Source organism: Phacochoerus africanus, chromosome 16, assembly GCF_016906955.1.
Source record: "Phacochoerus africanus isolate WHEZ1 chromosome 16, ROS_Pafr_v1, whole genome shotgun sequence".
Taxonomy (NCBI): Eukaryota; Metazoa; Chordata; class Mammalia; order Artiodactyla; family Suidae; genus Phacochoerus; species Phacochoerus africanus.
Genome location: NC_062559.1, coordinates 35,962,692 through 35,978,792, shown reverse-complemented (window position 1 = coordinate 35,978,792; position 16,101 = coordinate 35,962,692). Strand labels below are relative to the sequence as shown.

The following is a 16,101-nucleotide window of genomic DNA, read 5'->3' as shown; positions in this document are numbered from 1 at the left end:
TTGTCCCTTCTTATAATTTTTTTTCCTTCTGTTTTGATGTTAGGGTAATGCTGATCTCATAGAATGGTTTAGGAATTGTTTTCTCTGCTCCAGTTTTCTGGAAAAGGTTTTGGTGAATTGATAGCCTTTTTTCGCCTTACTTATTTGGTAGCATTCACTGGTGAAACTATCTGGATCTGGTGACTTATTTATTGCAAGTGTATTAATTATCTATTCAATTTTAATAGATATAGGGATATTCAGATTGTGTGTTTTACCTTGTATGACTTTTGATAGTTTGTACATTTCAAAGAATTGTTTCATCTACATTATCAAATTTGTAAGCATAGAGTTATTTGTTATACTTTTATGGTATTTTTAAAAATACTTTTAATAGAAGAGCATAAAGAGCTGAATGATGTATTTTTAGTTAATTCACTTAAACCTATTGATTGTTAAATGTCAGCCACTGTGTCTAGAGATGCTGATGATATAAAGTAATTTTTTGTAAAAATTGATATATTATCTGTCCTTTTGAACTTTTTAAAAACAAAGGCTTAACATAATTCCTGGAAATAGAAGATATTCAATAAGCATTGTCAGACTTAATAAATAAATGATACAGTGAGTTATTAGTTTGACAGGTCTTGCTGTCAAGAGCTTAGAGTTTTGTATTGAAATACTAGAAAATTATAGACTGTTTAAACAACCTATTTTTCTTCAAAAATGCATTTTCCTAGAAAAATTTCCCTATGCAAACATATACATTAATACATGAAAAGCACAAAACTTGATCAAAAGGAGGTACATTATTTGTTAGACAAGATACTAAAGAAAAAAATTGATATAGTAGTCAAAGAGTATAGTCTTTGAAAGTATGCAAGAAACTTTGTGATTTAGAAAATCACATTGAATAACTGAGTTGGTAGACAAAAGTTTCTACGTTTACTAATATATTCCTTATCCATATTTTTCTGACATATCTTAGCATCCTTTTCACATAGAGGAAAAAAGTATGGTCTTTTTCCTCCAAAGAGAGCAAGGTTGTGTTGTCCTTCTGTTTCTGCAGAATTTCCCAAATTCTAGATACTCTGAATAAAGGAGAAAGAGCATGTAAATGTGAAATCACAAAAAAAGGAAGAAAAGAAACCAAAGTTGAGTCGTTGTGTTTAAACTGAACTATAATAAGGGAAAGTGGAGAAAAATATCTGAGATGAAAAGGTACTTCAGTCATTTCAGGACTAGGAATGTTGAGTATTGAGGAATCCTGAGATTTAAATTTTGCCTTTAAGAAGGACTTTCTAGGAGAGGATACAACCTGTTGGGAAATAATATCAATAAGAATTTTCTAGTAAAATGTGCACTAAAATGAAAGACACAGGGTTTATAAACAAACAATACAGGAATAATTGATGTTTGGTACAAATCTTAGTATTTACTGGTTAGAGCCATTCTTATATGACCCTTTAGCATCAAGTATGTATTTTAGTTGTGCTTTGCATAGCAAAACCATAGTTTTTGTTTGTTTGTTTCAGATGGAAATGACTGTAGAAGTAATCCAAAACGACTGGTTCTTTTTAACAAGTGATGAAATTGTGAAGTCCATTTAGTGGGAATATTGCTTGTTTTCAGCCATACAATGTCAGAGTTAAGACTAGAAGTGAAGTCTCCAGGCTCTCAGCTAAAGATGCTTTTCTCTATCATTCCTCACCTCAAGAGAGCATACTGTCATTCCTAAAGCCATTTCCATCAGATGGAATTAGCCTCTTCCCCTGCAATTGAGGAGACCCAGATAAATAAATTATGTGGAGATATCAAAAATCTGGAGAATATTTTCCTAAGCTCCTTAGTTAAAACTGTATTTCCTCAAGAATGTGGTTCTTAACTTAGACTTCAAAATTCATAACCTAGTTGTCAGAGTGGACAACTCCCCAGTTCAGTGGTTCAGCAGCTAGGAAGTAAATCTTTAATTTGAAAACTAATTCAAATATTACAGTTTTGATTAGTTTTAGAGACAGTACCCTGATAGATTATGTTTCCAACAAGATTTAAGAAAAGAAGAATTAAGGGAAATCACCTGTTTATCCCCTTCCCCCACCATTCTTTATTTGTTTTTGTAATTGTAAACTCAGAATACCTAGTGACAACTTGAGCTGAAAATTAGATTGGAAGGTGTGAGAAAGCAAATCTTAATATTTTGGATTATAATTTGACAAATTAATTTGAAATATGTGAATATATTTGTGATATAAGAGTAAACTCAGCCAGGAATACCAAAGTAACTTTCAGTTTAGCCACTGATATCTTTCTTCTGAAGCATACTACTGAAAAGTCCAGGCTAATTTTTGGATGCTTATTTTAGTTACCCTTAATTTAGCTTAATGAACTTCTGTGCATTTTCTACATTTCAGCACCCTCTAATAAATATATCTTGCCATCCTATACTCATGAAGATTTCTAAAGGATATATTGGTAACAAGTTATTTCTTATAGTCGTCTCATGAAATAGATAGGTTATGGTTATAATTAAACATGTTATCTTGTTAAAAAATAAGGACTAACAAGTTAAAAAGTTAGCCTGAAGTGACAGTTATTTAAATTTTAGTAAGGTATTTCATTGATCTGTAGCACGTTCCACTATTCAGAATGCACCAAAACACACAACAATAATTAACTATGAGAAACCAAACATGTTTGATTTCCTGCTCTAGCGATTAATAATTAGAAATGAGACTAGAGTAGTAACGTGTCCTTTATTTATTTATTTTGCCATCCTAACAAAATTTATTTTAGCCTTATGATAATTTTTTAAGATTTTTATTTTTTCCATTATAGTTGATTTACAGTGTTCTGCCACTTTCTACTGTGCAGCAGTGACCCAGTCATACATATATATATATATTCTTTTTTCTCATATTATCTTCCATCGTGTTCCATCACAAGTGACTAGATATACTTCTCTGTGCTGTACAGCAGGATCTCATTGCTTATCCACTCCAAGTGCAGTATGTCTTTTATTTTTAATGTCACATAAAAAGCATGAGAAATTTTCTTCTCAGCTTGAAGTTCCTGCTCACCATTTCATTCATTTCACAATTTCAGCTGGCATATATTTAAGTGAGCATGTTCAAAGTATTGTGCTGCTGCTGACATTTTTAAGGATGTGTTGATTGAAAAAAGTCATAATTCAGCTACCTCTGAAAATCACCTATCAGTATGCAAAATCTAAAGCTTTCCCTTAAGGAATTCATCTAAATTCCATCTTTGCCCGTAATTTTTTTTCTCAGCTCCTGGCACTGAAATATGTAGTGCCTATTGATCATTCTGCCATATTTTTAGGGTGCTTTTGCAACTGGAAATCTGTGAAGTTAACTTTCCAATTTGGAATATTTTGAAAGGGGTATTCATTCAGCTTGGTAGCTATACATAGAATTTAAGCTGGAAGGTGGAACCAGCTTTCTAACAAGTAAAGTGGATAGATTAGGGCCCACAGTTGGCATTGGCCAGAGGAATTCTAAGTCTCTCCTACCTCAAATAATACTGCATTTTGCTAATGCCTAAAATTTAATTCCTAGAGTTCCAAATGTGTGGGCTTTATAGATAAGGCATATAGAACAAGAGTATTGGGAGAAATAAGGAGAATACTTACTGGTCATCTCTCCTTTATAGAAATGTAAAAACTCATTTCCAGAGAACAAATTTCCAAGATAAAAAATGATGACCAAAAGACTCAGAGACTAGAAAAGAGGATAGGAAAATGGTATTACCAAGGATATAGAGAAGGATAATTTGAATATTGAAATGTTGCTAAATTTGCCTACTTTACCAATTTGCTTTACAATAACCTCAGAAGAAGTGGGATATTTCCGCAAAAAAACTACATTTCTTATATTTTTTGAAATGGTTAAGATGTCCGTTTTGAGAGAAGAGTCATTTTCAGATGTTATTGTCTGGCTTCATTAGCCAGTTGCAAGGGAGGCTATCCTTAGTGCATGCTTAAACTTTCAGGCTGAATGTTTTTGTAAGAAGAACGCAGATACTTAATGACAGACTCAAGGCCAGATTTCATTCAGTTAAATTTAAGGAAACAGACAAAAAACAGTGAGTTGGAACTATACTCTATTTTATGATAGCATTGTACATCCCACAAAGAGTTCTGTAGGACAGTGTTTTCTTATCTTTGTCTGGCTCATTGTTTAGGATGTTAATTCTGATCATGCTGTTACTGAATAGAGCTGGGGTTGCTCTGTTCTTTGACTAGTCAAGTCAGCTGAACTTCAACCAACCGTGACACCATGCTGTTAATCACAAGATAGAACGATAAAAGAAGGGATGCAGCGATGTAAACTAATAACTAAAATGGTGTACACACAGCTGAATTTTGTGGATAAATATGCTACTAATTGAATGACCTTGAAAAGGTCCCTTAACCATTCTAGGTCGCATTTATCTTCTCAAGTAAAAGGGTAACATCAGTGATCTTTATAACCAGAGTGACATATATCATCCAAGGGAGAAATCTTTTGAGAACAAAAGGGGGCAGTACTAGTAATTCTACCTAAAACACAAACTCAAACCAGAAATGTCTCAGGAAACTTAAAATGTGTGAATGCCTTATTTGCAATAAACAGATGCCTCTTGGAAATTCTTTGGAGAACTACATCCTAGGGACTTCCAGCTTCCTCCTCAAAATAGTGATGAGGCTCAGCAACTGTTTTATGAAATATTACCCTTCTGTTCTGGCCTGGATTGAGTGCTTGAGGTGTAAACACTTGAACCAAGCTGGACCTCTCAGAGTTCTTCACCCAGATATTTAGAACTGAAGCTACAACTTTATAGTTCAGTTTGCCTGTTAAATTTACAGACGATTTAACTTGCACATTGTGAGACACCAAAAACTTGTTTGCAAGACAAGAGTAGAATGAGGCAGATAGACCATTTATCTCTGTCACTTTTATTCAACACAGTGGCTATCAAAATAACACCAAGGAAAAATGTTTTAAATGAATCTTCTGTTTCTTAGCTGATAATTAAATAGTTTGACAGATTTCAAACCTTATTTTGACCCTTTGAAAATGATAGGTTATCCAAAATGGTTACCCTCTTTCCAATAAAGATTCTAGGTGGTTAGTATTATTAACTTGTGTATTAATTAAGAACAAAATAAAAATGGAAAAGTGTTGGTGAAACTCTAGATAGTAGGAGAGATAAATGGATCAGAAATTTTGTACCAATGACTTGTACCTTCTGAGCATTAAATATTCTATTGGGAAAAAAAAGGTGGGAGTTCCCATTTGGATCAGTGGGTTAAGAACCTGACTAGTATCCATGAAGATGCCACTTCGATCCTTGGCCTCACTCAGTGGGTTAAGGATCCAGCGTTGCCACAAGCTATGTTGTAGGTCACAGATTTGGCTTTAATCTGGCGTTGTGTAGACCAGTAACTTGCAGCTCTGGTTCGACCCCTAGCCCAGGAACTTCCATATGCCACAGGTGCAGCCCTAAAAAGAAAAAAAAAATTCTTTTGGGGGGTTAAGAAAGGAATGAGGGTGGCATTTCATAAAACTGAAAACAAGTCTGAGAAGGAGTTGATTGGAATGTTTTGAGATCGCTTCAGAGTACTGAAAGAAGAGCACCAAGCCTTCGTAAAGAAAACAGAGAAAGCCTCAGCCAGCCCAGTCTCTGTGATCCTTTATTCAAGCTTTAATTTCCTGGAAGAAATAAGATCGATCCAACTTGGGTTAGATGCTTTAATTACTAGGTCAGCCAGCTGTGATGGGGAGAGAAGAATCATAATAGCACAGATGTAGCCTTTGAAGGGCTTAATGTGAATCAAGTAGCCATCCTAATATGGGTGACAAAGACAGTTTTACATCCCAATTTCAATATGGGGAAAATCAAGCATCTTGAAGATCAGTAGCTTAGTTTGAGTCTCCATAGGTACAAACCCTGAGAAAAGTATTTCAGCACAAGAAATTTATTTGGAAGATAGTTCCTGACAGTGCCAGTAGAGCAGTGAGGAAGTGTGACAGCAAAGTATAGGAGGCCAATAAAGAGCACTTTATGAAATAAGTTACCTCTGTGAGCACATAAAGCTTAATACCACTGCAAGGCTCCGAGAATGATGTAGAACATACACCAACTCATGTGAGTTATCAGTAGAGCTGTGCTACTGGGGAGCATTCCTCCTCTTGTACTTCTGATTATACAAATAAAGAACAGGTACCAGCAGCCACTGAGAGCTATTTAGGCATAGAGACATGATGCTGAGAGCAAGGAAATGGTAAATGGCTGAGAAAGGGGATATTGGTGTGATAAAAACAGCATCTGCCGCATGTAGGAAAAGCAGCAGTTTTATAATCCCAAGAGGAGTGGAGAATGAGAATTACTGTTATTAGACAAACTCTTTGAAACATTAATTTTTTTTTTGTCTTTTTGCCTTTTCTAGGGCCACTCCCACGGCACATGGAGGTTCCCACACTAGGAATCGAATCAGAGCTGTAGCCGCCAGCCTATGCCAGAGCCACAGCAACACGGGATCTGAACCACGTCTTCAGCCTACACCACAGCTCACACCAATGCCAGATCCTTAACCCACTGAACGAGGCCAGGGATTGAACCCGCAACCTCATGGTTCCTAGTCAGATTCGTTAACCACTGTGCCATGATGGGAACTCCTGAAACATTAAACTTTTAAAAAACAAAGTGTAGACATTTTTTCAATGGCTGAACCCTAGGATAATCAATGACTTTGATATTTTGATAAATTTAATTTCTTTGGGACCTTAGAGAGTCATTAAGAATTATTTAAAATGTTTATAGTGGCAAAACATGTAAATAGAAGAGAACTTTGAAAGGTGGATTTCATTATGTAAACCTTCATTTCCAGTAAGCAAATATGTCTATTCTAAAAAGGCTCTAAAACAAATAAAACCAAACAAATAAAACCCCCAACTTTTATTTATTTATTTATTTATTTATTTTAGTCTCACCCATGGCATGTAGAAGTTTCTGGGCCAGGGATCGAATCTGTGACACAGCAGTAATCTAAGCAACAGCAGTAGCAGTGCTGAATCTTAACCCACAGGGCCACCAGGGAAAATGCCATATATATTTGTCTCGTCTTCCGAAAGTACTTTTTTTTTTTTTCTTTATTGAGAGTTAATTTCCAAAATACTGTTAGAGGAAACATGTAACAGTGTGGAATTATGCTCATAGTTACTGACTACACTCATTGTTGGATGGCCTAACCTCTCGGGGCCAAGAGTGGCAGAAATTATGAATTCTTACAGGATAATATTTACTGACTTTTTCTTCTGAGGAGCAGAGAGGGTGTGCCCAATAAGAAGTCACACAGAAGTATAAAATAATATCTTTTGCCTGATTTTGGAATTACATAGGATGTAGATAAATTCAGGGATACAAAGAAAAGATTTGGAAGCAAAGCATACTGAGGGAAATGGTGGTTGGTCAGTGAGCTTGTGGTGATTCTGGGCTCTGTAAAGGAGTAAAAATTTAATTAAGTGAGAATTGAGTAGAAACAAAATTTTGTTGAAACATTTATCAAATTAGGAGAGTACAAATTTGTGCCTGGACCACAGACATTGATCATTTTTTTTTTTTGATGAATTTACAAGAGATTATTTAAAATCTCTTGTTCACTCTTATGCAAATAGACACCATGAAAAACTTTTGAAGGATTAACTATTGGTACTCAAGAAAGTCCCTTACCAGCATTTGCAAGTTAGTTTATTCAATTAAGAGAAATGCATCAAATCATTAAATGGAAAACCATTTTTAAAATAAAATCTTCCCATATCCTTTTTTGTGGAATAAATATATTTCTCCCTAAATATCTCAAAAGTGCAAACAGAAAGTACAGCAAAGCTTAGAGCTTTTCAGGTGGACATTTTTCCCCCCTCTTTATATAAAGAATTTCTACAGAATATAGATTTAAGTCACAGGGATATAATGGCTTCTACAGTCCTCTCATGTATCAAAGTGCTGATATTTATATTTCTTTGACATAATTTTCAAGCAAAGCTTGACCTAAAGCTGAAATTAATAAACCCAGAAGAAAAATTAATCAAAGGATAATTTTGAGGTTTTATTTATTATTAAATATGCTGCATATAATTTGTCATTTTTAAAGCAATCTATGTTTTAAGGTATTAAGGAACCAACTACTGAAATATACATGTTTATTATAAAATTATGGTGGTAATGCAAAATAAAAATGCACATAAATATACTTTTGCGTGGTTTTAAAAGTCACTGCTGATAATGAAAGTGAAAGCTTATGAGAATGTATAGCATTGAAAAATGCATTTTAACATTAATTGTGTAGCAGTCACTCTCTCTGTACATCTTTTTAAAAATTGTTTTAATTAAGAAGTGTATTTTTTGGCATATCAAGTCATCTGTATTCTTAGAGCAGGACTCTAATTTCAGTCGCAGGTATAGGCATTCCTCACCTAAGACAAGGAAATATCAACCATCCAGAAAGGATAGTTAACAAGGAAGAGGAAGGAACTCCAAAGAATGAGAGAGCAAACACAGGGCACCAAAAATGAGAACTCTCTGTGCCAAGTGTGAGTGTTGATTTGAAAAATCTAATGATTACCAATGAAATGTTAAATATATTCATTGACATGTATTCTCTCATGAAGAAAATAAATGGTTCCATCCATCTCACATGTGACACAATTGGTATAATGATCAAGTTATTGATAAATCATCATAAATTTCTTCAAACTAAAGACTAGTTTCCAAAGGAGGAAACTTTCCCAATTGCTGTCTTTCTTACTGACTCAGGACATACACTCTTACAAACAATATAAAAATATTTTAATTTTTCTCTAAATTAAAATATTTTTCTTTTCTTTTTCTTTTCTTTCTTTTTCTTTTTTCTTTTTTGATCTGGCCCATTCACTCCCTATGAAAGCAGTACGTGTGAAGTGAATAGAGAACCTTACATAAGAAGGCGGCTACTTTTTCTAAGGTGGTATATATCTAAGATGCATATTCTTTTTTGAGGAGTAAGAGGAGGACACTTAACCCATCTGGGATGGTTATTTTTAAGACATTATCAGGAGCTCCTGTTGTGGCTCAGCGGTAATGAACCCAACTAGTATCTACGAGGATGTAGGTTTAGTCCCGGCCTCTCTCAGTGAGTTAAGGATCTGGTGTTGCTGTGGTTATGGTGTAGGCCGGTAGCTACAGCTCTGATTCAGCCCCTAGCCTGGGAACTTCCATATGCCACAGGTGCAGCCCTAAAAAAAAAAAAAAAAAAAAAAAAAAAAAAAGACAACAACAGAAAAGTAATTATCAAAGCATGCTGGGCATTTTTTGTTGTTGCCCTTTTGTTTTGGGGCTTTTCCCTTGTGCAGACCACTCCTATTTCTGTTCATTTCTGTGTGTTTAGAGCCACGATTGTTGGAAATGATCATTTGACCCTAGGCCAAATGTCCATTTGTCAAAGCCCATTGGCTGCTAGTCTTTCCATTGTGTAGCTCCCAGAATTCTGGGCATTCAGGAAATCCTGAAATGGTTGTGAGGGGATCTCTGAATATCAGCACAATCCTTTGCTGGAGAGATGTTTTTAAAATAACTTCCACTGAAGAGTCTGGATGAAGTCATGTCCAGTTCTAGTGTGGTGTAACTAGACAGATAAATAGAGATGATAGATGATGGGTAGGTAGGTAGGTAGATAGATGAATGTAGAAAGATAAAAAGGTAACTATATAGTTACAAAGATATGTGATTAGGCAGGGAAATGTGAAATTCTACTTACCATCAGTGGATGTATGTGGAATAGTCTTACATGTTCATCCTCATATTTTGAGGAACGTCTGACTTTCTAGTTAGAAGTAAAGGTGGTAAGATACGGGTATGCTTGTGCAACATCTAATAAACTAATAGCTAATAGGAGAGTGAATCAACACTTGGATTTTATACACTCTCATTGTACTTTACTATCATTTCTTAAGAAACAACTCTTTATAGACCTAAATACAAATTCTTTCAATATACATAACATCACAGAAAATAATTTGCAGATTATTTTGTTCTGTTTCCATGTTATCTAGGTGAGGAAGCAGGTCTGTGGTAATGGAGGTTTTCTGAATAAGTAACCAGCTTTGAGTGGAAGAGGAAAGACTCACTAGATATCAGACACCATGCCGTTTTTAGGATTGACAGATTTCCTTTGGGGATCATTAAAATCTATTTGTAATTTGGGGGGATTGGCTTCAGTGAAGGGTTGTTTCTTCTTCTTTCTCCTCTTAGCTGTTGATCAGAATTATGCAAGTATACCCATATTTTTACCACCTTTACTTCTTCTTTTACTTTTTATTTTGCTAGAAAGGAGATTTGGGAAAAAGGGTAATTTTGGAATGAGATGCACTTTGCAAGAAAGTTGAATCTGATGACCTAAGATAATGGGAAACTTTTGAGGATAAGGTAGGAAATGGATTTAGAAACGTCTGAAGGACTTGCATAAATTGAGCTATGATTCTGTGTAGGAAAAAAATTGTGCTGCATAATTATTAATTGTTGGAGTTAGGATGTGAGGGTTTGTTTCTGTGGTGGTAACATTGTATCAACTTTGGCACATTCATTTTTTTATTCCCAGGTTTGTTTGTAGAGTCAACCATTTCTGTTAAGTGTTTCCTTTCCCATTCATGCTTCTTCTTCCCTGCCTCACCACTCACCTCCACCATTTCTCTATCACCATCTCTCCCTCTCTGTTTCTCTCTCTCCCTCTCTCTCTCTCTCACACACACACAAAGATGGGGAAGAAGTAGAGCATATAGCTGTTTTTTTTTTTTTTAAACACATTTTATTTCCTAGTAAGAGCTGAGTAAGGCAAGTACTTACATATTTAAGTTATCTTATGATTTGTTTACTTGATCCCACCATCTGTTCCTTTACTCTCATGGATATTCAACTTCCCGTGCTAACAGGAATGTAACTCTAATTGTTCCTCCATAGATGGTCATGGCTCCCTACACATACAGTTGTGCTAAGTATGATATTCTTTCATTTGTTCCTTATTTTTTCTTCCTTTCTTGCTTCCTTTCTTCCCTCCTGCCATTTGTATACCACCCAATATTCAAAACACCTTTCGTATTTAGATAGCTTGACAGCATACAATGTCTTACCCAGGTAATTAGTCATCACTTGGGTTACATGACTCACTTTGATTTAGGGATTATTCTACGTAAAATATGTTCAAATAATATTTCTTCTAGATAGAGGAACATATAGCCATCCAAGAACTTGGGACTACTGTTAGTAGACCTAGCCAGTAAGCCAATGATAAAAGTGGCTTAGAGGAGTTTTCTGGTGGCTCAGTGAGTTAAGGATGCAGCATTGTCACTGCTGTAGCTTGGGTCACTGCTCTGGTGTGGGTTCCACTCCTGGCCCTGGAACTTCCACATGCCATGAGTGGGGCAGAAAAATACTGACTTAGAAAGAGCATGAGCAAACTGGTCTATATAGTCTTTAGGACTGGATTTAGTGCTATAGTTTTATTTGTTTGCTTTTTAAAAATCACACAGCATATAATACCTAAAGGCTTATGAATGTTTAATACACTCAAAGTTACTAGTAGTCTTTCAAGTTTCTAATGAGTATGGAAACAACACTGTTGCTTTTTCTTGTGATTGTTTTTTAACTCTTTAAAAAGAACTTCCTAGTTATAAATTATAACCATATTAGAGCTATAAATTGAAGACTTTGATAGATAGCAAATTTGCTAAAGGGCTTGTTATCCTTATAAAATTTATGAGTATGTTAATATTCTAATGAAAAATTGCTGAGAAGTCAAATTCATAATTATGAACGACTTAATTTAATAAAAATGTTGATTCAAGTAATTATTTACTTAAAGCTTAAATTTGCTGGAAATCTTCTAGCAGATTTTTATTAATATCATATAATAAACTAATTGTGAAGCTTTTAATTAAATTCTCAGAGGTGACACTTTACTAATATTATTTTTTCTCTATGCCTTTGAAAAAATTGGCTTATCTAATTTTCTTATTTAAGATGTCCAAGAATCAGCATTTAGAAACATGATATATTCATTTCCCATGGCTGGAGTTGGGAAAATTTGGTTCATGCTTTCAAGGTGCTGGAGCAAATTGGGAAAGGGAAATTAAAGAGATACATTTCCAATACCAAGTAGTTTCTAGATGATGTAATTCTTAAAGGTTAAATTGTATGTCTTGATTGGAAATTCTCTGGTGAGAAACAGGATAGTTTTGTCTGTTTGTAATCTTAGGTTGAAAATATATAGCAAAACAGTAGAAAATATCTTTAACGCTATTAAATACTACATTTTCACCTAATCTTAATGGCTATTTCTAATAATTTACACATTCACTGTTTACAGAGTATTTCTGAACATACTTTTCCTTTGATCTGAGATTCCTATTCAGTCTGCTAATGAAGAATGGAATGAATTAGTTTCTGTATTAACACATCTGCATACTTAGGAACCCATTAAACACTGCATGGTAAAAATCTAAATGCCTTTGGAATAACTTCCTCAATTTTCTCAAAACCAACATCATGGAGTAAAGTTTTGAGATGCCCTGTCAAAAATGACAGTTTTAAAAGTCTTTTAAGAAATCCTTGCTAAAGTGAAAGTGCCTAAGGAAGGTAAACATGAAAAGCAGGTTAAGGATGGTCTGCCCTGATTGAGTTTGGTTGTGTGGTCCTGAGTTTTGCCCCCTCACATATATACAGGTAACTCCAAGGGAACCTTTTGAATCAGAGTTTATGAGATGTTGGTCCATGGGACTGTTTACAAATTGGCTTGACATTTTGCTGTTGTAAAGCAAAGCGCATGAATAACGTTTCTCTTAGAAAAGAATCCATGAAGAACAACCCTCTCCTCTTTCCTCTCTCTGTTGACTTATGTTATTTATAGTAGCATCAGTTTAAATCAAATAAATGATAACTTAAGTAAGTTATTATATCTCAATTTATAGTTTATGTTTAAAATGCCTCTAAAATTCTTAGAACCCAAATGATGTAATGCACACCTCTCAGGAATATTGCCAAGATTTCTCTTTCTGACTTACTTCGCCCATTGTGAGAGTCTCTAGTTGCTGCAAATGGCATTATTTTGTTCTTTTTTTATGGCTGGGTAGTATTCCATTGTGTATATATACCACATCTTCCTAATCCAATCATCTGTCGATGGAGACTTGAGTTGTTTCCATGTCTTGGCTGTTGTGAATAGTGCTGCAGTGAACATGCAGATGCATGTGTCTTTTTCAAGGAAAGTTTTGTCCAGATATATGCCCAAGAGTGAGATTGCTGGGTCATATGGTAGTTCTATGTACAGTTTTCTAAGGCACTTCCACACTATTCTCTATAGTGATTGTACCACTATGTCTAGTCACTTATGATGGAGCATGATAATGTGAGAAAAAAGAATGTATACATGTATGTATAACTGGGTCACCATGCTGTATAGTAGAAAAAAGATAAATAAAAGGTTAAAAAAAAAGAATATTGCCAAGATTAAATGAAATCATTTTTGAGTGAACGCTTTGTAATATTTCTAGTAAAAGATTATTATTTTTGTGATTACAATTGCATATTGAGCTCAGAACCAAGTCCTTTCTCCTAAAGCATGTGCTGAGGGTTCCAGTACTTTATTTAACAGTATCTATGGAGTGTGTGCCATGGCTAAGTCCAGTTCTGAAAGCAAACACAGCAGCCTCTGGACGTCTTTATATAGTCATCATCTCAAGTATTTGAAACAAATAGCAGATTTCTTGTCTATTTACTTTTATTCTTATATATTTTGTATTTCCTAGGAAGGCTTATAACACAAAGACTCAGATACAGTTTTATTTTTGTAAGCTATGTTGTAATGACATGCAGGGGTTTTATACTTAAATTCTGGAGCCAAAGACCAATTTTAAAAAAGTTATCTTAAAAACACCATTTGCGCTTCTCCAACAGTGCAAAGATAACTTGTCAGCAGTTACTGTTTTACTTACCTTCCTTGTCTATCGTGTTCCTTCAGAGAGTTGTATGACTGTGTATGTTAGTGCTTCTTACTCATTTTCGTGAACCGTCTAGTCAGATACATCATAATAGCTGCAGGAAAAGTTTTTATGCCCATCGAAAACCACATGAAATTTAAGCATAGTTCTTAAATATGTTATAGTGTAGAGGTATTCCAGGTATATTCCATGTGATAAAATACCATCATAAATTAAAAGTGGTTTTATCAACAGGAAGAGATAATCATGTAGAATGGCCAATTTAAAAACAGATTATTTTCTTTAAAATTTATCTATATTCCCATTTAATAATTTTCAGTTTCAAATACCGAAAACCAATACCCCTGCCTGTAGGATAATCCCCTCCCCCCGTTTCTTTGTTTCTCTTTTCTGCCCCCCACCCCGTATCCCCCCCATTCATCTGTCTTCTTTTCTGATGACCTAGACCTTTATAAGTTTTCTAAAATGAATTGATATCCCACTCACAGTAAAACGGTATAAGATAAACATTTTTTGAAATAACATTTTAAACTTGTTCCTAGAGAAACGTCAGTGAAATTTGGATTAGGACCAGGCTGCCCTTACATATTTAGTAAGTGTTTGCTAGTCTCATTGTTTCTACATTTCTTCTTCATTTATGAAAGGGATGGTGCTTCAGAGATTAATCAGTATTAACAGCCGTATGACAGGTTATTTACTTGCTTGACACTTTTACTAATTCTTAGGCCTGATAATAGCTTTTCTCCCTCATGACACAGAACAATTTTTAAGTGATTGACACTAAATGTTATTATAGTGTTACTGGACTCAGAATTAATTTTAATCAAATGTTGAAGCAAGGGCTTTAATAATGAATCAAAAGTATTGCCTAAATATTGAACTGTATTTTTTTGTAGTACAATGAATGAATAATTTAAATTTCACTGTATATAATCATTATTGTATTTGGTTATATATTCCTCACAATAAGATATAGGTTGTTGATTGCATTTCAAAAGACAGTTCATGGGAATGTTAGGTATAAATATTTAAGAACATCAAATTAGCTCTAGGTATAATACTAGTAGAAAACTAAAGAAGTTTTCTAATCTTTTTTCTATTTTTTTTTCTCCTCCTTCTCATTTGTTTAACAATAATGACCAATACAGGGGTTGTCTGTATTTAAATGTATTTCTGCAATTTTGAGTATATTCTTATTTTGACATGTATTAAAACCCACACACATATTTCTCATTTTGGTTGGGTCATTCACATACGTTTTTCTTAGAAATTAGTTTTTAAAATGGTGCTATAACAATTCTTTACCTTATTATTTCATCTTATTTAGCTCTTACAAAATATGTGTATGTCTTACTTTTATTCTGTATAGAAGTCATTTTCTCTGTCTCCTATGTAAGGTAATTACACTATAATTAATGAAATTAATAAAACAGACTAGAATAACCTAATTTCACCTGTATAAATAAAAATAAGAAATGCAGTATTAAAAATAACTTTAGGAAAGCATGGAGTCTCTTAGAATCCTAAAAACATTAAAATGAAATAATGTAGCTTTTTATTTACTTTAATTTAGCACTTGATTTTTATCTAAAGCTCTTTATTTCTTATGTTTAGCTTATAATATGCTATCACAAGTTTAAACATTTTTATTATTGAAAATAAGTACAAATATCAGTTTATTATGTTGTAAAATAATTTCTGCATTGAAACCAAGTGAATCATGAAATTTGGTTTTAAAGTATTGATATTCAATATTAATCTTTAGCATTTTGATCAACAGGAGCAGGTCAGGGAGCATGTAAAATATTTTCAAATTTAGCAAAAGCAAATTTGCTTAAGAAAGATCTTAAAGATACTTTACTTTGCACAATCGTATTTTAACCAGAAATATCCCTACCAAAAGTCCATGTCCTTTGAAGTGCACACAAACAAAATGGATTTTTATTGATAGTTTTTTCCCTTAAACTGAGCTTAATGACGTATTCGGTCAAGAGCTTTTAAAAATGAATTTTGAGTGGTACAACTTGAGTGAAGTACTGGCTGAGTTTTAATGGAATGTGTTGGATGTTTGCAATGAGAAAGGGAGAGAGAATGA

The 16,101-nt window shown here is 34.0% G+C and overlaps 1 long non-coding RNA gene across 1 annotated transcript in view; it reads left to right on the top strand.

The window, feature by feature from the left end:
- The window catches only part of LOC125117512 (uncharacterized), a 285,547-nt gene that overhangs the window by 130,509 nt on the left and 138,937 nt on the right, over positions 1-16,101 (top strand). The gene's annotated exons all lie outside the window — the stretch shown is intronic.